The sequence below is a fragment of the Puma concolor genome, chromosome E2, assembly GCF_028749965.1.
Source record: "Puma concolor isolate L17-30 chromosome E2, mPumCon1.1.hap2, whole genome shotgun sequence".
NCBI lineage: Eukaryota > Metazoa > Chordata > Mammalia > Carnivora > Felidae > Puma > Puma concolor.
This window is the reverse complement of record NC_141681.1, coordinates 15,842,328-15,865,115: the sequence shown is the minus strand read 5'-3', so window position 1 is coordinate 15,865,115 and position 22,788 is coordinate 15,842,328. Positions and strand designations below refer to the sequence as shown.

General features: G+C 37.0%; 1 protein-coding gene across 1 annotated transcript in view; it reads left to right on the top strand.

The window, feature by feature from the left end:
- The first annotated feature begins 249 nt into the window (after positions 1 to 249).
- Positions 250 to 22,788, top strand: part of LOC147573400 (uncharacterized) — a 179,200-nt gene continuing 156,661 nt past the window's right edge. Inside the window, exon 1 of the transcript XR_015244719.1 lies at positions 250 to 445. The gene's annotated coding sequence lies outside the window, so the exon portion shown is untranslated. The remainder of the gene's footprint in view (positions 446 to 22,788) is intronic.

The following is a 22,788-nucleotide window of genomic DNA, read 5'->3' as shown; positions in this document are numbered from 1 at the left end:
TCAATTTTTATGTAATACATTGGCTTTGTTCATCTGTTTCACCTATAAAAGCAGGTGTTTTGTTATCAGTAGTAGTGTTCATTGTTTTTATTATTCACTACCCAATAAATGGCAGCAGATTTATATGTAATACTAATAATACTGAAACTCTTCACTTTTATTATGTGCCATATTCTGTGTTAAAGTACTTCACAGGCTCAAAGAAGTTCTATAACTTGGACAAACAACAAGTAAGTTGTGGTGTTGGGACTCAAATATAGGTAAGTGTGACTCCCAACTTTTGTTGGGGTTGTGTTATATGTACAATTCTAACCCTTTTTATATCTATTTATTTTGTTCTAGGTGAATTATCCCCATTTTACAAGTGAAGAACCTGAAGCTCAGAGTAAGTACTTTGCCCATTGACACAGCATAAAGGAGTGACAGAGCTGGCGTTTGAAACAAGGTCTGTTTGACTTCAAAGTATATTTTCCACTACATTAGACTAGTTATTTTTCCTCGGCCTTCTCATCACACCTCTTAATTATCATTGTGTATTTAAAGATGATTTTTATTAGAAATTTTGGAATAGGAATTTGTTTCATGATATTAACTTATGATTTGGAGAAAAGTATAATGAACATATAATTAGAGTAGGTAGCGGGAGACCTGATTTATTGTAACGTCTCTGATTCTGGCCATGTGATGTTGGACAGCTCACCTTTTTGGTGTCTTATTTATAACATGAGGGCTTTGGGTTAGATTTTGGTTTCCTCAAACTTTAAAATCTAATTTGACTCTATTTTGATTTAATGTTTATACTTTTTTCTTTTACTATTTCCTTTTTAAAACAAAAATTTTTAATGTTTGTATATTTTTGAGAGAGAGAGACAGAGACAGAGCATGGTCAGGGAAGGGGCAGAGAGCAAGGGAGAGACAGAATCCAAAGCAGGCTCTAGGCTCTGAGCTGTCAGCACAGATTCTGAAACAGGGCTTGAACTCACAAACTATGAGAGCGTGACCTGAGCCAAAGTTGAACACTCAACCAACTGAGCCACCCAGGCACCCCAACACTTGTTCTTTTTAGCACAGATAAAACTATCATCTGCATTTTAGCCCATTAAATATGGTAGTTTATTAAAGTTAGAGGGCAAGAAGCCCTGATTTTTATTCTTTACTTGCACTATTACATCTGATTTTGAAATTCAATAATGGGAAGAAATTCCATATAAAGAAGTAATTTTATAAAGAGCATTCTTTCTTTTAAACTGCTCAAGATTCTCATAGTTTTTACAGTCAGAAATAATAATTCTGGAAATCTAAATATTATAAAAGGAAATAAATTATTTTTAATAGAAAATGTTTCCACCAAAGAAGACAGGAATAGATGACTGCTACCTTCAAAGCACAGTTCTTAACTGTACAATAATACTATTAGCAACTATCATAGTAATGTTATTGAGAATTAATTTCATGCTACTGTATTGTACTAAGATTTTATATGCATTGCCTCATTTAATACTCAGGAAAATCGCTATGAGGTAAGTACTATTATCCCTATGTAATACACTAGGAAATAAAGAATTAAGGTTAAGCATTTTCTCCTAAGGTACATCACTGGTAAGTAATGAAGCTGATATTTGGACCTATGGAATGCCACAGAGATTTTCCTCATATTTACAACATAGAATAATTATAAGAAGTTGTCAATGGTAATGCTTAACTCTATAAATATGATTTAAGCCTGAAACATTTGTGGAAAGAGTAGGTCTGATGATTTGTGATGAATGGCAGTTTCCAAGTTCTCAGATTTGATCACTGCCAGTTACATAGTTAATTGATGTAGTCATAAAGCAAGTTAAAGTTATTGGATAATTTTATAGCACTACTTATTTTCTGAAGAGTTAGTAAGTTCACTATAGTTTCAGAAAAGCATTCTTGGGAGTTTGAGATGTGGTTGGGTGAGTGTTGATCTATTTATTTATACACATATGTGCACATGCAAGGTGTAGCTGTAGATTATGGTAATTAACAATCTTAGTTTGCCCAGGCTTTGGTTTCAAAATCATGGAAGTTTCTGTGCTGTGACTAGGAACCTTGCTAAAACAGGTGAAGAGGGGCAAGTGTGTGTGTGTGTGTGTGTGTGTGTGTGTGTGTGTGTGTGTGTGTATAATATGGGTATGTGTGTATAGGTAGATGTGTATGTGTCTAAAGTAATGGTAGTAGTTAGACTATAGGGAATTCAGATCTTGCAGAGCATAAAACAGCTCTGGATTCAGTGCCTAGACTGATATTCGTCTGTTTTATTAGCAGAAAGCTCAGTCTCCTGTGTTTTCCCTGTTTCAGATAACCTTTTCTTGTCATCTAAGAAATTAATTTCTTTGTTGGAATCATTGCAAGTAAACCTGATAGCAGGAGTGCTGTTATTGAGGCAGCTTACATAGTGATTTGCTAAGTACAGCCTCTTCATAAAAAGTGAAGCAGAAGTCGATTTATCGATCACCACCAGGATTTCAGTAACCTGTTGAACTACCTGATTTTTTTCCCATTTTCTTAAAACCCACCATTTTTATTTCTTTGTACAATCGCATTTAGTTGTTTGTTTGGAAACATTTTTTTACATGTATTTGCACATGATGTAAACATTTTTTTGTGTGTATTTGCTTTTTTCTAGAATAGAGTTGGAACTGTGTAAAGAACTATTGTTAGGGTAAGCCACATGAAATTACCATGATTTAACTGTTTTGACTTAGAATAATAGCAATTTCATATTGCTGATAGTTAATAGTTCATTCAACTTTTGGTTATTTGGAAATATTAGGCTTCTCTTTTAAATCTAGAGAAGATTCCTTTGAAATATTGGTTAATGTTAGAGAGGAACTGATGTGAACTTTGGGCTGATTACTTTGGGCTGCTCATCTGCTAAAAATAACATTTTAAAAGGTATAACTTTTAAAATGTGGTAAAAATGAGGATTGCACAGACATTAATATTAGACAAGCATAAAAATTTTTATTTTAACTGAAAGGTTAAGACCGAATTTAACCATTTTTCTTTCTCAGAATTTTGACCTACTATATTCTAAGCTATAGTGGCTTATGTAATTGTTCATTTTGGAAGAAGAATGCTCTGTTACTGGAGTCAGATTTAAAATTGTTGTTGTATTATTAACAGAAGCAAATACTAACCAAAAACATTACTTTCTGTGCCTTTTAGACATTCTCAGTTGAGGTTTGTCTACTTGATAATTTAGGCAAACAAAAAGTAAGTGAATTTTTTTGAAGAAATGAAGGCAGTTACTACTTGCCTCAGCCTCGTATGCTAATTATCAAAATGTTGAGATTTTTGTGATATGTATAAAATTGTACATGTGAAATTTTTTTTGAGCAAGAGCAAGCACACACATATGTGTGTGTGCACTTGGGAGGGGCAGAGGCAGAGGGAGAGGGAGAATCTTAACCAGGCTCCTCGCCTAGTGCAGAGCTGGGCTGACTCTGACCTTGGTTTCCTGACTGTGAGATCATGACCTGAGCCGAAATCAAGAGTTAAGACACTTAACTGACTGAGCCACCCAGGTGCCCCTGTACATGTGAATTTGAAAGTGTACTTTTTCTTTTTCTTTTTTTTTTTTTTTTGTTTTGGCTCTTGCCTTTTTAATCCCACAATTGTGTAACCTGTGTCTCATAAAAAGGAAGGGAGGGGCGCATGGGTGGCTCAGCCAGTTAAGCCTCTGACTCTTTATTTCAGCTATACTCATAATCTCACAGTTCATGGGTTCAAGCCCCAGCTCTGTGGTAACAATTCAGAGCCTGCTTAGGATTCTCTTTCTCTCTCTGCCCTTCTCCTGCTCATGCAATGTACTCTCTCTCTCTCTCTCTCTCTCAAAGCAGATAAACTTTGTGGGGGGGGGGGGAAGGAAGGGAACCCTCTAAGGTTCCTAGTAGTGGATACAGTAGACTAAGCTGATGCTGAGCTATCATTCCACCTTACAGAAATAGCAAGCTTATACAGAATTTTGAATAACTATAGCTTTAAGACTTTTGCATCTCTTAGACTTTGAGAGGTATATCATCTAATAGTATCTTACAAAGTTGGAATTCATATATGAGTCTCAGTCTTTTTCCCATTATGATCTTTCATAATTAGTTTCAGCAGTGTTTTAGTATATCTTTTGATTTGCCTTTGCTATCAACAGCACATATTTTGAGTGCCCTCTACCAATGAAATATTGTACTCAATCTTCTGTATTTTTCACAAACTACTTTGTGACTATTAAAGAGTAATGTTCATGAATTATGGTTTAGTAGGTCTTTCTAGAAATAAAATATCTTAATTTTCAGGACTATTTAAAAAATAGTTTTAAAAAAAACAAAAAATAAAAATAAAAAATAGTTTTGTAGGTCTTTAAAATAGAAATAATTGTCATTGTTATAAACTATGTTATGAGAGACCCAAACGTTTTGTTCTATTGCTCTAATGTGTCTAACTTGAGTCTCCCTTGAATAGTTGAGCTTGAAAAGCTGAAAAACAAGTATGTGTGAAGCTGAGATGATCTTGATCAAATGGGAATTTGATACTATAGCTTTTTGGAGAGACTGAATTCATGGGGCAGTTGACTGGAGGACATGATGTGTCTTTGATCACAAAGTTTCTTTGATCACAAAGATTCACATATTGCAAGTGTACAGCTCAATGAATTTTTATAACTTAGTAATACCTGTGTAATTAGCACCTTGATCAAGAAATAAAACATAACCTGCACCTTGGAATCCTTCTTAGTGTTAATGCCTCACTGAACATCAGGCTCTATCTCCCCAGCTAAATTTTAGTTGAGTATTAAGTAGTTATCTAGATTTAAAAAATGTATGGAGAGTAGGATTACTTAATGTTTGCACAAATTATCCAGATAGTTACATTATTTTTGTTTTTGGCATACTGGCTGGACATATTAATATTCAGTTCAATTCTACAGAATTTTAAATGTCTGGAGTCTCCTTAGTTGTCTTTGTGATTGCTGAATAAGGACATAAACAATTTCTGAGTGTGATCCTGATTTTTCTGATTAATTACATTGCTTGGACAGTCATTGACATTCAAAACTGATTGGATTGGCCCTTTAAGTTTCTCTGTTTTGAGCTGCTGAGATTACAAAACTCATTCGTATGCAGAGAATTTGCCATTCAGACTGACAGTTCTGTCAGGTCAGGTGGTAGGATTTTCATGCATGATGCAGGTACATTGCTTTTCCTAGTTTCATTTCGTTTTGTTTTTTTTTCTTTTTTTCCTTGGAATCTAGGTGGAAGCTCTGGTATGTGAAGGTGAAAAGCTAGAACATCAGACTGCTATCTCCACTTAGCTTTAGTTTCTCTACTGTGTTTCTATCCATGTGTGCTGGGCTTTTCCAGTCACAGCCCCAAGCTCAGAGTTTTTCACTAATCTTTGGTCAAAGAAAGATCTGTCGTCTTTGGAAAGACTGAAATGAGTAATAGTCTTTCGACACTATTGGCAAGTGGCTTTCACGGTCCATAGCAGATGTAATGAGCTACATCTGCCTGCTTGGAAAATTCTGCTTTTGATTGTCTGAAAGGATCTCTGGAATATGGGCTTGAGTGTCTGCGTGCAGTAAAACAACAACAATCATACAATCTTAACAAACTTATTGCAGTTTAAACTTCAACACTTTTTGCAGAAACCTGGCAAAAAAAAAAATATAAACTATTTGACAAAGCTTGTTTTATATCAGGATCTGAATTTATGGCATGTTGGTTCTACAAAGTCAGTTCATTCATGTTTAAAAGCAAGGAAATTACGTACACTCTACATTGTAGATTGTATATATTGCTCTTCTCAGACCAAAAGTAAGCCATTTTGTGTAAACTCTTATGAGGGAAGTATTCTGTCTCAGGGTGGATGATGGCTCTACCATTATGGGCTGGGATAATGGTATTTTATTAATTTAACTGAACAGCTTTAATGTATCAGTTTCAGGAAAGTGTTTTCTTTGAAATAGTTTGATCACTTTTTCAAAGAGGACATTGGGAATAATTTAGTTGATTATTTTCATACCTGCAAGCAAGCTCCAAGCAAAACTTGCCCAACCTTCTAATTTGTAAGCATAACTGAGTAGTGACCTCTGACAGCCAGTTTTGACTCTTCTTTACTGTTTGGATAAAGGAAGTATTGTTGCTTTTGAGAAACACGATGTAAGAAGAAATGCAGAGAGGTCATTCAGTAGCATTGTACAGATCAGTGGAATTACTATCGGCCATTGTAATAGTTATAACTATATAACAGAGCAAGTGGAGGATGTGTATTAAAGTGTGAACTTTCCACATTTACACCACACCAAAAATTCTTTGAATTTAATATGAGAGTCTTGATAGAAGGCGGCATAAGTCTCACATAGGCTGTTGTGGCACATGGAATGATATTTCGGGCATACAGAGAATCGTCAGCACACAACCCAGAGTGAGGGTGACAAAACATAAGCATCTAAAACAGAATCAAGATGAGAATGTCTCCTTTATCCATTGGGAGTTAACACCAGACTCACCTTCTAGATTACTTATGATTTATGAAATAAGCTTGTTACATATTTGTATGTGTATATTATTGATTAGTAAAATAAAAACCAAAAGAGGAAAGGAAAAGGATGGGAAGTTGTGACTTTTCTGAGAGCACCATGTATACAAAACTAGAGTAAAGAACAAGGAGGGGGGCACCTGGGTGGCTTAGTCAGTTGAGTGTCCTACTCTTGATTTCACCTCAGGTCATGATCTCAAGGTTTGTGAGTTCAAGCCCCATGTCAAGCTCTGTGCTGACAGTGCAGGGCCAGCTTGGAATCCTCTCTCTCCCTCCCTCTGTACTCCTACTCTGTTCTCTCTTTCTGTCTCTCTCTCTCTCTCAAAATAAATCTAAAATTTTTAAAAATACTTAAAAACAAAGGACAAGGATGAAAGGAGTAGATATTAAGGAAGGATCTTCACTAAATTGGATAAGACCCTCCCTTCCCATTTAATCCTAGTGTTTAATCAGATCCTCCTCTTATTGTCTTCTCTTTGTGATCCAAGTGTGTTTTTGTTAACAACTTTATTAAAATATAATTCACATACTATACAATTTACCCATTTAAAATGTACAGTGTAGGGTGCCTGGGTGGCTCAGTTGGTTAAGCATACGACCTCGGCTCAGGTCATGATCTCATGGTTTGTGGGTTTGAGCCCCACATCGGGCTCTGTGCTGACAGCTCAGAGCCTAGAGCCTGCTTCAGATTATGTCTCCCTCTCTCTCTGCCCCTCCCCCACTCATACTCTGTCTCTCTTTCTCAAAAATAAATAAACATTAAAAAAATGTTAATGTATAATGCAGTGATTTTTGTTATTCTCAGAGTTGAGCAACCATTGCCATAGTCAATTTCAGAAAATTTTTAATTCCCAGAAGGAAACCCCACACTTTCTAGCAATCTCCGCCTATTCTTCCCCAATACCCCAGCCCTAGGCAACCATTAATCTGTGTGATCCAGGTTTTAAAAGTTGTTGATTTGAAATTCCCAGTATAAGAGTTTCAGTTAAAAAAGAAGAAAACATTCTGGAGGTAGTTGGTGGTGATGGTTGCACAACAATGTGAATGTATTTAATGCAATAGAACCATATACTTTAAATGATTAATATGTTATATGTATTTTATGACAACTAAAAATATCAGTAAGTTTTTTAAGTCAGGATCAGAGAACTAAGGACAATTTATACGTGGCCTGCTCTCCCCCCACCAAAATAATAAAAAGCAGAGAATTTTTTTAAAACTGAAATTCCCATTATAATTAGAAAAATGTGACTATTCTCTTATAAATCAAAAGGACTGATATAAAACTGCATTTTTAGGTATATCTAATTATAGTTTATTTTTTCTTTTTTAATTTACATCCAAGTTAGTTAGCATATAGTGCAACGATGATTTCAGAAGTAGATTCCTTAGTTCCCCTTACCCATTTAGCCCATCTCCCCTCCCACAACCCCTCTAGCAATCCTGTTTGTTCTCTGTATTTAAGTCTCTTATGTTTTTCTCCCTCCCTGTTGTTATATTATTTTTGCTTCCCTTCCCTTGTGTTCATCTGTTTTGTATCTTAAAGTCCTCATATGAGTGAAGTCATATGATATTTGTCTTTCTCTGACTAATTTTGCTTAGCATAACACCCTCCAGTTCCATTCATGTAGTTGCAAATGGCAAGATTTCATTCTTTTTGATTGTTGAGTAATACTCCATTGTATATATATATACCACATCTTCTTTGTCCCTTCATCCATCGATGGCGCTTTCCATACTTGGAGTATTGTCAGTAGATCTGATATAAACATTGGGGTGCATGTGTCCCTTCGAAACAGCACACCTGTATCCCTTTGATAAATACCTAGTAATGCCTTGCTAGGTCATAGGGTAGTTCTATTTTTAATTTTTTGAGGAACCTCTGTATTGTTTTCCAGAGTGGCTGCATCACTTTGCATTCCCACCAGCAGTGCAAAAGAGATCTTCATTCTCCACATCCTTGCCAACATCTGTTGTTGCCTGACTTGTTAATGTTAGACATTCTGACAGGTGTCAGGTGGTATCTCATTGTGGTTTTGATTTGTATTTCCCTGATGATGAGTGATGTTGAGCATTTTTTCATGCGTCAGTTGGCCATCTGGATATCTTCTTTGGAGAAGTGTCTATTCATGTCTTTTGCCCATTTCTTCACTGGGTTATTTGTTTTTAGGGTGTTGAGTTTGGTAAATTCTCTATGGATTTTGGATGCTAACCCTTTATCTGATATGTCATTTGCAAATATCTTCTCCCATTCTGTCAGTTGCCTTTTAGTTTTGCTGATTGTTTCCTTTGCTGTGCAGAAGCTTTTTATTTTGATGAGGTCCCAATAGTTCATTTTTGCTTTTGTGTCCCTTGTCTCGGGAGGTGTGTTGAGTAAGAACTTGCTGCTGCTGAGGTCAAAGAGGTTGTTGCCTGCTTTCTTCTCTAGGATTTTGATGGCTTCCTGTCTTACATTGAGGTCTTTCATCCATTTTGAGTTTATTTTTGTGTATGGTGTAAGAAAGTGGTCCAGGTTCATTCTTCTGCATGGCACTGTCCAGTTTTCCCAGCACCATTTGCTGAAGAGACTGTCTTTATTCCATTGGATATTCTTTCCTGCTTTGTCGAAGATGAGTTGGCCATACGTTTGTGGGTCCATTTCTGAGTTCTCTATTCTGTTCTATTGATCTGAGTGTCTGTTTTTGTGCCAATACCATACTGTCTTGATGATTAAAGCTTTGTAGTAAGTATAGCTTGAAGTCTGGGATTGTGATGCCTCCAGCTTTGGTTTTCTTCTTCAAGATCGCTTTGTCTATTTGGGGTCTTTTCTGGTTCCATACAAATTTTAGGATTATTTGTTTTAGCTATGTGAAGAATGCTGGTGCTATTTGATAGGGATTTCTTTCTTGCTTTCTTTTTTTAATGTTTATTTTGAGAGAGAGCACAAGTAGGAAAGGGTCCTAGAGAGAGGGAGAGAGGGAATCCCAAACAAGCTCTGCACTGTCAGTCCAGACCCTGATGTGGGGCCCAATCTCATGAACCATGAGATCATGACCTGAGCTGAAATCAAGAGCTGGTCACTTAACCAAATGTGCCACCCAGGCATCCCTATATATAATTTCTTAAACATGATTTTCAAAAGGTTGTTTTTATCATCAGTATGGACCTGTTAAATATGCCCCCCCTTCCCACTCTCATCCTTAACTTGAAGATTCAGAATACTTATTTTGTCTGAATCCTAGAGTTTTCGGACTAAGAGATTCTGACTCACTTTGACAGCACTTATGAGACACTAATGTGTAACTCAGAAAATAAATTTTTCAATATAATGTAAAATATATTTGCCTGGGAGATTGGACACTGTGTCCACTGAAGAGTACATTCTCTTCCTATAAGTTACAGGGCAAGCCAAAATATCAGTAAAATGCCTTATACATGTGGGATCAGAACAAGGAAGCTGGTTTTGTGGTTCAGACATTGAGTTACACCACTCTCGTGGTCAAATTGGTAGGCAGAATAGCGCCCTACCCCCCCACCCCACACACACACCGTCCCAACAATGTCTGGGCTCTAATCTGCAGTCCCTGTTACTTTGCACAGCAAAGGGTACTTTTCACATGTGATTAAGTTAAGGTCCTTGGATAAAGAGATTTATGGTGAATTATCTGGTTGGTCCAATCTAATCACAGGTTTCCCTATAATCAAAAAAAAAAAAAAAAAAAACCTCTTTGTGGTAGAAGGTAAATGGGATTATCCAAGAACTAGAGAGACTACAGCACATGGACTCAACCCACCATTGCTGCCTTTGAGGATCATGGCAGGGGACTATGAGCCAAGGAATGCTGGTAGCTTCAAGCAGCTAGAACAGTCAAGGAAGTAGATTCCTCTCTCAAGCCTTTAGAAGGGAATGCAGCCCTGGTGACACCTTGATCTGCACTTTGAGTCTCCCAGTGAGACTCATGTCAGACTTCTGGTATATGAAACTACATGATAATAAATCTGTGTTGTTTTAAGCCACTAAATTTGTGATAATTGGTTACCAGCATTAGAAAACTAATACACAGACGTAATTTTTTTAATGTGTGGATCTAGATATTGAGCCTTGGATGGCTAGCACATTCTCTCTTAGAACAATACCTGAGTGGGACTGCCTATGTTTGTCTCACTGACTCTTATTTGTATCTCAGGTACTTCCCTTAAAACTCTTTCTTGACTTCAGCCAGGTCACGATCTCGCGGTCCGTGAGTTCGAGCCCCGCGTCGGGCTCTGGGCTGATGGCTCGGAGCCTGGAGCCTGTTTCCGATTCTGTGTCTCCCTCTCTCTCTGCCCCTCCCCCGTTCATGCTCTGTCTCTCTCTGTCCCAAAAATAATAAACGTTAAAAAAAAAAAAAAAAAAAAAAAAACTCTTTCTTGAATAAATTATCCATTAAAATACATTTAATAAGAACATAGACTTGAGGATTCAATGGGTCTGGTTTTGAATTCTGGCTTTGCCCATTATACTAGTTGGAAAACCTTGGACAGGTGACTTAATATTCTAACCCTTGGTTTTGATGAACAAAGTGAGAATAATCATTAATACCTGTACTTTGGGGATGTTTGGAGGATAAAAACGGATAATATGTGTAAAATGGCAAAATGCTTGATATATAGTGAGCCCCTAATAAGTGATAGCTATTATTTTTGTTACCATCTCTTAAAGGCTATAAAGCATTTGCCGATAGAATGCTTTCCAATACTTCCTCAGATATAAATGTATTACAAACTATATGTACTACGGTACAGCTCTTGTGTTTAGGTGACTGTTCCACAAAGTTCTCTCCACAGCCCCTTCTTCCTGATATTGAGCCTTTATCCAAAAGCTTTCTTTTGGATGTTTCAATTGGTTAAAAGATGTTAAAACATCTTTTGGATGTTTTAATTGGTAAGTTAAAACTTTGGCTTCTAGTGTAATATGTAACACCGTTTAATATTTATTTTCATCTAAGAGCTAATGTGAAATAGAATGCACTAAGGAAAACCTGGGGTTGTTTTTTCCTACAATTAATAAAAATTCCTGACTGGAATTATGTCTTTAATATTTTTAATCCCTAATGTCTATCAAATGGCTGACACATAATAGGTGGCAATAAATGTTAGTTGAACTGAACTAAACCGAGTTCTAAGCAGTTATTCTTTCACAAGCTGTTTTGAATGTGTCCTTTTTGTTACTACTCTAATTTAAGTCTGTAATTTTTTGTACCCCACCTATGACAGTGGTTTTCAAACTGCTCTTTTTGCTACTTATCTTTTCCCTCTTTAAATGATCTTCCACAGTACCACCAAACCAGGCAACGACTTTGGTACATTACATCCTCCCTATTTAGTCTTCTTTACCTTCGTCCCATTGCATATTGCCTAATAACCATATTCTTAATCACTTCCCAACTTTTTATGTCATTTTTATGACACTTAGAGTTGATGATATTTCTGTGGCACACTAGGGTAGAAGGGAAACGACCTTATGGCTGAAGGGTTTGGACTCCAAGAGCTAAGCGTATTAACATCTCAGTGTACCTGTCACCCAGTTAGGGCACACAGAGTTAGGAAGCTCTATTTAATCTAGCTTTTCAGACTGGATACAATTGGAATGTATCCCTTTACATAGCTATTGAATAAACACCTTAGCCTGTGTGCATGCTAAGCTATGTGGGAAAGGAATTGGGAGCACCAGATCAACTATTTCCTATAGAAACCCTCAGTTCCAGGTAGACAAATCTGTTTATCAGTCTCGAAATGAGACTGCTGTATTTCTTTAATACTTTTGCTCGTGTCTTTTAGTGTTTTGAATGACCTGTTTTTTCTTCTTTGTCTGAATCTTTGTACTATCTTCTCCATGGTGCTGTCCCTAATACAGTTAAAATATGCAGTTTTATATGTTGTATTGTTTTTCATTACATCACTAACTCATTCAGTTTAGTGCCCTCTGTAAAGCTTGGATTAATTCTTAATTCTTATTCAGTTATTTCCTATCATATTTGTCAATTTTTTCCCGTTATGCATGTTCCTATGGTTTTTAACATGTTTATGACTATTCACCAAAATATTTACCCTACTCCCTTTCCCTACAACTTTATATCGTATAAATTCTGAGAAATATTTAATGCTATTACAATAAACATAAAATAATAGTCATTTACAGATATATTTGTTGGATAATAGCAAAAATTTTTTGAGCTCATATTTGGACCAGGTATTCTAATAGCTTTCCATGTGTTTAATATATTTAATCTTTTTTTTTTTTCAACGTTTATTTATTTTTGGGACAGAGAGAGACAGAGCATGAACGGGGGAGGGCCAGAGAGAGAGGGAGACACAGAATCGGAAACAGGCTCCAGACTCTGAGCCATCAGCCCAGAGCCCGACGCGGGGCTCGAACTCACGGACCGCGAGATCGTGACCTGGCCGAAGTCGGACGCTTAACAGACTGCACCACCCAGGCGCCCCTTAATATATTTAATCTTAACAGCAGCCCTATAAATATAAAATCTGTTTGGTTCCCCATTTTACAAATGAGGAAATTGAGGCACAGATAAGTAACCTGCCAAAAGTTTTGCAGCTATTAAGTATCAATGCCAGGATTAAAATTTAATCAGCTAATGCAGGCACTCTTGATATAAAAGCCCATACTGATAACAATATATAATACTGTGCTGAAAAAAAGACAATTTGTAAATGTATGAGCAGACCAGTAGGTCCTGAGACTTAATACTAAGCTTTCCCACTAAGGTGAGTTAGGCTACATTATAGTTAAAAAGAGAAGTAGTTACAAAGAATATAGAATCTGTAGAGTATGGTGAGTGGTCAGTTTTATAAAATTTGTGAGTGCTTAGTATTATAAAAACCTAAAGTTTTAAAGATTATTCTTTATGGAGCACCTACTCTGTGTGCCATGAAATGAACTGGGTACTTTACATATATTGTCTCATATATTGTCTCTTTGTGCTGTGCTGCTTCTCTGATGATAGGGTGTTCTGGCAGAAGAGCAGAGCATAGGCAAGCAAGCTATTGCTAGGTTGTAATTAGAGCTGGGCTTAAACTTGGAAAATAGTGCTGTGATGATGCTACTTTTCCCTTCAAATTAAAATTTGGGGAAGGAATATGTCAATATTCTGGAATAAACCCAGTAAAGGCAATATTTGTTGTTGCTAAACTATTACCTTGTGATCTTGGCTGAGTTTCTTTCCCTTTTTGTGCTTCAGCTTTATCTTCTGCAACCTATATGAGGTTAATAGGCATCTATTTATATCCAGAGATGTTTTATGATGTTAGGAGTAGTGTTTAGACTCTGGAAGTTAGTACTACATAAATACCATTTTTTAGTTCTTAGTCTGAACACTGACATTTGACACCACCCTGTTTTTCCTTTATAGCATCACACTTTCCTCTTTTTTTTTCTCCTGACACTAACAAAGAGATTTGTTCATAGAGAACTGAGTCTGAAGATGACAACTTTTTGTTGTGTCTCAATGGCTTCAGCTCCACATGCGGTTTCTTCTCTGTCTTTAATTAAACTTGTTTTTTTCCAGAGTTGTAGCTGGGAGCACTGTGTTGACACAACTCACTCTTGTACAGAGCAGATTAAAATGTCAGTGTTCTAATGTTCTCATCTGTGGGAAAAAGAAAATATTTGGGGTATTTTATTTATAACTTTTAGAAGGCTTCTCTGTGGAGAAAGATTACTTGTAAGATGGAAAACCATTTGACAGTTAAAGGGGCAGAACTCTAATAGTGGTCTAACAAAAAAAAGAAGGAGAAAAAGCATGAACACCTAATGACACTCTTTTCTAGGATTTAAAACACGTCTATTTCCTTCTTAATTTTCACTTAATTGTATTTAATTCCCTAGTGTCCTGCTTAATCTTTCCAAATGCTGTATATGCAGAATATTGACACTTTCTGCAAAAGGCAGTTGGTCAGTCATTACAGGAAACCTATTTTATGTGGAAGAGGACTACTAGTCAAGGGAAATGGAGTTGGTGTGTTGAGCCTTTAACCTTCACATCATAAGTCTGAATGTATCTATTTTTTACAATGGAGTCGTTAATATTTGCTAGTTATTTATTGGTGAATAGGCCAACAAATTCATCATGCTTCAGCTTGAGACCCTTGTCTGCCTATCAGACATTCACAGTGTTTAAATGACATCAGTTAATTCTGGGTGCCATGCAAATTTTGGAAGCCGTAGTAAAGAGATTATTTGATGTAAATGTATACAGTAGGGACCTAATAAGGGACATAAGGTATGAGCTAAGACTTATTGAACCCTTGCAGTGTATCTGAAATATTTGTGTTTATATGTATCGATGTATTGACTAATCTTCACAGCTCTATGAATAGATAATTTCATCTTGATTTCACAGATGGGAAACTGAGGTCTGTAAATGTAAAATAACTTGCCCCAAGCAACACAGGAAATAGAGAAGCTGAATTTGAATCCAGGGGATCTGATTCTATAGCCTCGTCCATTAGAGAGTTTCTGAAAGTAATGAAAGTCTCTGAAACTTTTGATACTGCAATTTGGAAACTTTTACTCTGACAGTGTTGTTAACCGACATGCAATATTGAGTAGATGAAGAAGATAAGTATTTAAATGACAAGGCACATTTCTTATGTTCATGTGATAGGGGTGGCAAGGCAAACTTTGGGTTTTCTTAATTGGCATAGGAATTATGAATTGTTGTGGTTTGCCCATATAAAGGCAAAAGGTAGCTTTCCAGAAAGGCAGACATTTAGCATTCCAAGTGCCCGCTCCATACTCCTGGTTTTGGAAGTTAGCTGCCCTCTAGCAGAGCATCTGCCTTTCAGACCTTATTTAGAGATTTGCCTGCTTTGAGTTGTCCCCTGGGTTAACAGCTGCGAAATCTGTATTTCTTTGGCATTGCTCCCTTCTATGTAAATTACAGATGTTCTGTAATGCCCTTTTGGGCTGCATTTGGAAGAAGAGGAAAGATTGCAAGTTTTTTTTTTCTTTTTAAAGTGACCTATCCTAGGTTCTCAGTAGGAGGAAATACATTTACTGAGTTTTTTTTCAAACCGTTTATGTTTCCATTCAATTGTTGAACTACTGTCTATAGCCCTGGTGCAGTGGGATCAATTTGTTGGCAAGGGTTATTCAAACATGAGCAGAATTTGTGTCCTCTTTGGATTAAAGTGCTAAAGCCAACAATAACAATTTTCATGTGGGAACTGGTGCTGGATACCCAAGTCAGACTGTATTTGGTGGTCTGTAATTTACTCTAAAAAACATGTATTAGAGGGGAAGGAGGGTTCCCCCCCCACCCAGGTTTTTGTTTGTTTTCATTTTCAGTCTTTTGTTATTTTTAAAAAATATCTATTGTTTTTAAACAGACATTAGAGGTCCCTTGCATTAAGTCTCTTGATTTGGAGGTGGAGTGTAGGGTACATGAAATGAGACATATAATAGAGTTATTTTTTTTTTTCAACGTTTATTTATTTTTGGGACAGAGAGAGACAGAGCATGAACGGGGGAGGGGCAGAGAGAGAGGGAGACACAGAATCGGAAACAGGCTCCAGGCTCTGAGCCATCAGCCCAGAGCCTGACGCGGGGCTCGAACCCACGGACCGCGAGATCGTGACCTGGCTGAAGTCGGACGCTTAACCGACTGCGCCACCTAGGCGCCCCATATTTTTTTAAATAACACTATATTAAGATACAATTTATATTTTAGTAAATAAATCTGAAGTGTACATCTTGGTGAATTTTTGTACTGATTTCTTCTCCCATTTACATTTTATTTAACTTTTACTCTTTTATGCTGTATGGTTGGAGGGAAAAATGATAGAATCTTGAAGACTGCTATTCTTAGTTTAGATTTTTGGATTTCAACCTCATTTGGACCCACTTGTATCACATGGCACTTTTGCTCTGTGTTTCTAGTTCAGCTTTCCTCTTCCATTCTTTCAACAGTTCCTTTAAGTCTGCCACTATCCTCAGGGCTTCTTTCTTACTATTTCCATATTACTTTTTAGCATGTGACCTTACCTCTTACTTCACCAAGAAAGTGAAGGCAGTCAGGAGAGAATTCCCTTATCTCCTATTAACCCCTCCTTTCTCCCCTGCATTTTAGAAACCATATCCTCATCTATCCGTCATGTCTGAAACTGTGCTTTCATCCCCTTCAATCTTTTCCATGATTGCCTTTATCAATTTATCCCCATTTTCCCCTTAGCATCTCTATCGACTTCTTTTTCTAAGTAAATATGCATAATTCAGAATTCTCAATTTTAAAAAAAAGGTAATATAAAGTTTAGCTTTGACCCTGTACCATCCTCTAGTTACTATCCAACCTTTATCCTTCCCATCTGTTTCCATTTCCTCCTCTGTCATTTGTTCTTCTTCAACTGCAGGATGGTTTTTCCTGAAACCAGTAATGCCAAAACTAGCAAATACCTTTTGCCAAATCTAGTAAATACATTTTTGTCCCTTTTGAAATTCATTTCTGTTGGTTCACAAACTCTGGAGCTTTCTGGGTATGATCTGAAACTGGCCACCTTAAGAGAAGGGCAGGAAGAGACCAAAGAAGTAGGAAGACCACACCAGATTGGTAGGTGGCAGTTTTAATAAGCAAGGAAATTTACTCATGGGCCTCTTCTTGAGCAGTCACAAGATGGGTAGACCTTCACACCTACCCACCAGAGACTTAAAATTATATAGAGGCCATAACTGGGCTCAGACACAGTTCAGTCCAGGTGGTCTCATCACCTTTCCCTTGGAAGCCTATGTCCTTGGAACAGTTCCCACTACAAGAATGGTAGGCAGTTCATACATTCCAAGGACTGGGAAGGAGGTGATGACCATCTGATTGCCCAGGTCCAACCAGAGGGTCAGCCCGTAGTCACAACCTCTTGATTATCTCCTCTGACACTTTCTTGATGTCATTTTTGCGATATTTCCTTCTTCCTCTCTAATCCCTCCTCAGACTCCTTTTGTGAACTCCAGTTACTCTGCCCCTTCCTAAATGTACATTTCCAAGATTCTGTTTTTTTTATTTTATTTTTTATTTTTAAAAATTTACATCCAAATTAGTTAGCATATGGTGCAACAGTAACTTCAGGAGTAGATTCCTTAATGCCCCTTACCCATTTAGCCCATCCCCACTCCCACAACTGCTCCAGCAACCCTCAGTTTGTTCCTCATATTTATGAATCTCTTTTGTTTTGTCCCCCTCCCTGTTTTTATATATTTTTCTTTCCCTTCCCTTATGTTCATCTGTTTTGTGTCTTAAAGTCCTCACATGAGTGAAGTCATATGATTTTTGTCTTTCTCTGACTAATTTCACTTAGCATAATACCCTCCAGATCCATCCATCCACGTAGTTGCAAACGGCAAGATTTCATTCTTTCTGATTGCCGAGTAATATAACATTGTGTGTGTATATATATGTGTGTGTATATATATATATATATATATATATATATATATATATATATATATACATACATACATACATACATCCATTGATGGACATTTGGGCTCTTTCCATACTTTGGCTATTGTCAATAGTGCTGCTATAAACATAGGGGTGCACGTGTCCCTTCGAAACAGCACACCTGTATCCCTTTGATAAATACCTAGTAGTGCCTTGCTAGGTCATAGGGTAGTTCTATTTTTAATTTTTTGAGGAACCTCTGTATTGTTTTCCAGAGTGGCTGCATCACTTTGCATTCCCACCAGCAGTGCAAAAGAGATCTTCATTCTCCACATCCTTGCCAACATCTGTTGTTGCCTGACTTGTTAATGTTAGACATTCTGACAGGTGTCAGGTGGTATCTCATTGTGGTTTTGATTTGTATTTCCCTGATGATGAGTGATGTTGAGCATTTTTTCATGCGTCAGTTGGCCATCTGGATATCTTCTTTGGAGAAGTGTCTATTCATGTCTTTTGCCCATTTCTTCACTGGGTTATTTGTTTTTAGGGTGTTGAGTTTGGTAAATTCTCTATGGATTTTGGATGCTAACCCTTTATCTGATATGTCATTTGCAAATATCTTCTCCCATTCTGTCAGTTGTCTTTTAGTTTTGCTGATTGTTTCCTTTGCTGTGCAGAAGCTTTTTATTTTGATGAGGTCCCAATAGTTCATTTTTGCTTTTGTGTCCCTTGTCTCGGGAGGTGTGTTGAGTAAGAGCTTGCTGCTGCTGAGGTCAAAGAGGTTGTTGCCTGCTTTCTTCTCTAGGATTTTGATGGCTTCCTGTCTTACATTGAGGTCTTTCATCCATTTTGAGTTTATTTTTGTGTATGGTGTAAGAAAGTGGTCCAGGTTCATTCTTCTGCATGGCACTGTCCAGTTTTCCCATCACCATTTGCTGAAGAGACTGTCTTTATTCCATTGGATATTCTTTCCTGCTTTGTCGAAGATGAGTTGGCCATACGTTTGTGGGTCCATTTCTGAGTTCTCTATTCTGTTCTATTGATCTGAGTGTCTGTTTTTGTGCCAATACCATACTGTCTTGATGATTAAAGCTTTATAGTAAGTATAGCTTGAAGTCTGGGATTGTGATGCCTCCAGCTTTGGTTTTCTTCTTCAAGATCGCTTTGTCTATTTGGGGTCTTTTCTGGTTCCATACAAATTTTAGGATTATTTGTTCTAGCTATGTGAAGAATGCTGGTGTTATTTTGATAGGTATTGCACTGAATATGTAGATTGCTTTGGGTAGTGTCGACATTTTAACAATATTTGTTCTTTCTATCCAGGAACATGGTATCTTTTTCCATTTTTTTGTTTCTTCTTCAATTTCTTTCATAAGCTTTCTATAGTTTTCAGTGTATAGATTTTTCACCTCTTTGGTTAGATTTATTCCTAGGTATTTTATGGTTTTTGGTGCAACTGTAAATGGGATCAATTCCTTGATTTCTCTTTCTGTCGCTTCACTGTTGGTGTATAGGAATGCAATCGATTTCTGTGTGTTGATTTTATATCCCGCAACTTTGCTGAATTCAGTTGTAGCAGTTTTTTGGTGGAATCTTTGGGGTTTTCCATATAGAGTATCATGTCATCTGTGAAGAATGAAAGTTTGACCTCCTCCTGGCTGATTTGGATGCCTTTTATTTCTTTGTGTTGTCTGATTGCAGAGGTTGAGACTTCCAATACTATGTTGAATAACATTGACGAGAGTGGACATACCTGTCTTGTTCCTGACCTTAGGGGGAAAGCTCTCAGTTTTTCCCCATTGAGGATGATACTAGCGTTGGGTCGTTTATATATGGCTTTTATGATCTTGAGGTATGCTCCTTCTATCCCTACTTTCTTGAGGGTTTTTATCAAGAAAGGATGCTGAATTTTGTCAAATGCTTTCTCTGCATCTATTGAGAGGATCATATGTTCTTGTCCTTTCTTTTATTGATGTGATGAATCACGTTAATTTTTTTGTGGATATTGAACCAGCCCTGCTTCCCAAGTATAAGTCCCACTTGGTCGTGGTGAGTAATGTTTTTAATGTATTGTTGGAGCCGGTTGGCTAATATCTTGTTGAAGATTTTTGCATCCATGTCTATTGGTCTATAATCTCCTTTTTAGTGGGGGAAATTGGTCTATAATCTCCTTTTTAGTGGGGTCTCTGGTTTTGGAATCAAGGTAATGCTGGCTTCATAGAAAGAGTTTGGAAGTTTTCCTTCCATTTCTATTTTATGGAACAGTTTCAAGAGGATGGGTGTTAACTCTTCCTTAAATGTTTGGTAGAATTCCCCTGGAAAGTCATCTGGCCCTGGACTCTTGTTTTTTGGCAGATTTTTTATTACTAATTCGATTTCCTTACTGGTTATAGGTCTGTTCAAAATTTCTGTTTATTCCTGTTTCAGTTTTCGTAGTGTATATGTTTCTAGCAATTAGTCCATTTCTTCCAGATTGCCCATTTTATTGGCATATAATTGCAGATAATATTCTCTTATTATTTGTGCTGTGTTGGTTGTGATCTCTCCTCTTTCATTCTTGATTTTATTTATTTGGGTCCTTTTCTTTTTGATCAAACTGGCTAGTGGTTTATCAATTTTGTTAATTCTTTCCAAGAACCAGCTTCTGGTTTCATTGATCTGTTCTAGTTTGTTTTTGGTTTCAATAGCATTAATTTCTGCTCTAATCTTTATTAATTGCTGTCGTCTGCTGGTTTGGGGTTTTATTTGCTGTTCTTTTTCCAGCTCCTTAAGGCATAAAGTTAGGTTGTGTATCTGACGACATTCTTCCTTCTTTAGGAAGGCCTGGATTGCTATATACTTTTCTCTTATGACCACCTTTGCTGCGTCCCAGAGGTTTTGGGTTGTGGTGTTATCATTTTCATTGACTTCCATACACTTTTAAATTTCCTCTTTAACTTCTTGGTTAGCCCATTCATTCTTTAGTAGGATGTTCTTCAGTCTCCAAGTATTTGTTACCTTTCCAAATTTTTCTTGTGGTTGATTTCGAGTTTCACAGCGTTGTGGTCTGAAAATATGCACAGTATGATCTCGATCTTTTTGGATTTACTTAGGGCTGATTTATGTCCCAGAATATGGTCTATTCTGGAGAATAGACTGCACTGGAGAAGAATGTATATTCTGCTGCTTTAGGATGAAATGTTCTGAATATATCTGTTAAGTCCATCTGGTCCAGTGTGTCATTCAAAGCCATTGTTTCCTTGTTCAAGATTCTGTTTTTATCTGGCTCTTCAATTTTATGACAGTCTGGCCCATGTGTACAAGAGTTTAGTTATTGCCTGTGCTTTTTATGTCCTGATACTAACGCTATTCCAAGTCCCTGTCTTGATCTACAACTTTCTGCCCAATTGTATTTGGTTGTGTCATAGACACATAGGAAAAACTGACATTATTATCTTACCCTAACATGGCCCTTTCCTAAACTAAGCCTACTTCCCTTCTCATAGTCTATCCTAGTTGGTGGGACCTTCTGCATTCATTCTTTAATTCAAGAACTTTTTTCTTTTCTTTCTTTTTTTTTTTTTTTTCCCCTTTTTAATGTTCTGGGCAGGTCCTAAGTTCTGGAGTATAGAACTACAAGGACATTATAAGGTCCTTGCCCTTAATTACAGATACTAATTAAAGAGACAGACACAGGAACAGAGAATTACATTATAATGTAGTGAATATAACAGTAGAAGTGTGTCATATGCATTTGTAATGTAATACAGAAAGGGACATACTATGCAAATTGTAGATTTAGGAAAAGCTTCTTGGAGAAAGTGATGCTAGAGTGGAGTTCTCAGAAGTAGGAGCTTACCACGACTTCTCCCTTTGCCTTTTCCTTTCTCCTTCGTTATTAGCTAGGCCTAATAATTCTAGACTCTTAGTATGTCCCAAATGTATCCCCTCTTTATCGCACCTGCTACTGCCCTTGTTTTCAGGCATTATCCATTCCAGTGGATTATAGCAACAAGTCTCCTAATGATCTTCCTTTCTCCATTCTCAATATTCTCCCTAACCCCATCAATTATCCACATTGATACTATAGTAAATCTTTATAAAAAAACAAAATGAAACAAAACAGAAAGCAAATGCACAATACAATCATGCCCTTCGCAAGAATATATATCAAGTAACATATCATTGCGTGTATCACATTTTATTTATCCATCAGTTCATGGGCATTTGGGTGTTTTTCTATTTTTTGGCTATTAATAATTTGCTATGAACATTCATGTAGAAGGTTTAGTGTGGACATATTTTTTTCATTTCTCTTGGATTTATACTTAGGAGTGCAATTGCTGAGTCATACATCCTTTTAGGCACTGCCAGACTATTTTCCAAAGCAACTGCCGCATTTTATATTCCCACCAGCAATGTATAGGTGTTCTAGTTACCCACATTCTTGCCAGAATTTATTTTCCTTTTTTTTTAATTTTTTTTTCAACTTTTTTTTTTTTTTTTTTTTTTGGGACAGAGAGAGACAGAGCATGAACGGGGGAGGGGCAGAGAGAGAGGGAGACACAGAATCGGAAACAGGCTCCAGGGTCTGAGCCATCAGCCCAGAGCCTGACGCAGGGCTCGAACTCACGGACCGCGAGATCGTGACCTGGCTGAAGTCGGATGCTTAACCGACTGCGCCACCCAGGCGCCCCGATTTTCCTTTTTTTTTAATGGATACCAGCCAATGATACTAATACTAATGGATGTGAAGTGCTATCTCATGGTGTTTTTGATTTGCATTTCTTTGATGGCTAAGAATGTTGAGCATCTTTTTATGTGTTTGCTAGCCATT